At 43.0% G+C, this 2,500-nt stretch overlaps 1 protein-coding gene across 1 annotated transcript in view; it reads right to left on the bottom strand.

Annotated features, from left to right (window-relative positions):
* Positions 1–2,500, bottom strand: part of cdh16 (cadherin 16, KSP-cadherin) — a 97,196-nt gene that overhangs the window by 61,275 nt on the left and 33,421 nt on the right. The window lies entirely within an intron of this gene.

Here is a 2,500-nt window from a genome sequence, read left to right as displayed (position 1 = left end):
CAGATGATAAATAGTTGATCCAAATGCCTGTCAATGGATAGAGTGGGGACTTGCACACCACCAACAGGATACTGAAGGCAGGATATGAAATAAAACAAATGAAATAAAGGATAACTGGGAGGCTGCAAGGGTTTCAAAGTAGTATTCATTTGTGTGTGTGTGTGTGTGTGTGTGTGTGTGTGTGTGTGTGTGTGTGTGTGTGTGTGTGCGCGCGCGTGCGTGGGTGCGTGCGTGCTGCGTGCGTGCGTGCGTGTGTGTGTGTGCGGGTGCGAGCGTGCGTGCGTGTGTGTGTGTATGTGCGTGTGTGTGTGTGTCTGTGTATGTGCGTGTGTGTGTGTGTGTGTGTGATTCACATCACTCATCTGATCGCTTCATCGCTCTAAGAGGATGTTGGGGACACGGTGACACAGTGTTTATTTTTAACTGCGTGCAACAAACAATAACCGTGCGCAACAAGACCTTTTCGGGAGAAAAACAGCACAAACAGCACACACTGCCGTCACTGGCGGAGTTTAGGATGGTGTGAACCGGGTACTCAACACAGGGCAACACAACATTGGGGCAACACACTTTTTTGTAACGGTCCAATGACTTTCAGTAAGTCATGATAACATCTTTCTGTGTGTGTTTGTGTGTTGGTGTGTGTTATAGAGAGGGGCAGACAGAGACAATGAGAAAAATTGAGAAAGAGAGGGAGAGAGGGGGGGGGGAAGGGAGAGAGACAGAGGGATGGAGAGAGAGAGGGGGGAGAGATAGAGAGAGATAGAGAGAGAGACAGAGAGAGAGATAGAGAGAGAGAGAGAGAGAGAGAGGTCGAAGGGCTTCTGAGAGCTACCTGAGAGTACTTTCTTTTCAAAATCCTCTACCGATGCCATCGTTCTCAAATCACACTATGATTATGTGATAATTGCTAAAAAGTTATAAAACATAGGCCCATAGGTCATAAAATAATCTCACATTTTAATACAAAAAAACATTAACTATGACTAAAATCTTGGTTGGTGACGAGTTGTATGAACCATCAGGGTTGCGGGTGTTGTGACTATCATTCAACTGTGACTAGCTCCCAAGTGAGACAGCCAGGGCAGAGCCCCAGTTTGGTACATGTGAATGGCTCGGGCTCAAAGCACATCAGGTTAGCTACAGTCAGTAATGTTGATTTTTATCTGCAAGGGGTGGAGAAAAGGTATGACACGCCACAGACATTGCTTTTGAAACAGCATATTTCAGAATGAAAATTGTCACAGCACATTCATGTCAGCGAATATTCATGCGTGGCTCTTTGATTATCACCCGCCCACACACCCACACACACGCAGTGCAGACCACCTTTTTTGAATGTGTTCCACGATTCTATGGTGTGCTCACAGAACTGTACAATCACATCAATATACTTGTGTAAGGCCACATCAGTACAAAGGTATTACATGCCACAGACATTGCTTTTCAAACAGTATGTAGATTTTCAGAATAGAAATTGTAGCAGTACATTCATGTCAGCGTATATGCAGAAGGCTACATGCATGTGCTTCATGTGAGGGTCTTTGATTATCATCCACCCACACGCAGTGCACACACCACCTTTTTAAAATGTGTTCCACGATTCCATGGTGTGCTCACATACTGTACTACACAGTGTGTGCAGTCCAAAGATATTTCAACAACACAGACATTGCTGTTTCATTGGACAGAGACTATGAGAGTGCAACAGACAGACGAAATAAAAAATGGTTACGAGTAATGTCAGATTATATCATTATATGACTATAGTTTGTCTGTATGCCTTGTTTTACTTATCTTCCAACTATACGTAATGTCACTCAGCTTTGGCAATAATGTCAAAAGTCATTTTCATAATTCATTTTCAATAAGTGAGTTCGCAATTACCGGCGCGAAATGCATTGTGGGTAATATTCGCCATTTTGAGAGATAAACAAAACAGCGTTGCCCCGGGATACATATAAACGCGCATGATATTTCATCTAGCCGGGTTACTCCGAGCATGTAATGTTGACAACAAACAATTCACACAACCATTTAACAACCCCAAATTACTCAACACTTCGCTGGTAGGTCAAGGATGGTCTTGGGGTTGAAAACAAGACAATTTTGAACTTTTTAAGTGAAACCAGAATTAATTAACGAACTTGTTTTGGAGAGATGTCTGGTACTAGCAGAATGCTAACTATCCGGGTTGCTAGCTAAATCCGAGAACCAGGGCTCCGAACCGGTTCAAGGAACGAAAACGAAAACCGAAAACGAACGAAATTTTATGGAATTTTACAAGGAACGGGAACGGAAACGAAAACGAAATGGTCTTCAAGTGTTCCGGAACAAAAACGTTATTCTGAAATCCACAAACCGGTTAATAACGGTTTTTTTTTCGTTCTCTATATTTCATACAAGTGCACGATTTGTTTGAGGAGTAACCATGGCGACAGTCTTTTAGTTAGGCTACTGACGTGTATGAGGGGAAACAAGCATACAGCAACAGCATTTT

This window comes from Engraulis encrasicolus, chromosome 22 (genome assembly GCF_034702125.1).
Source record: "Engraulis encrasicolus isolate BLACKSEA-1 chromosome 22, IST_EnEncr_1.0, whole genome shotgun sequence".
Taxonomy (NCBI): domain Eukaryota; kingdom Metazoa; phylum Chordata; class Actinopteri; order Clupeiformes; family Engraulidae; genus Engraulis; species Engraulis encrasicolus.
Note: the sequence above shows the minus strand (reverse complement) of the source record. Positions and strands in the feature narration are given on the sequence as shown.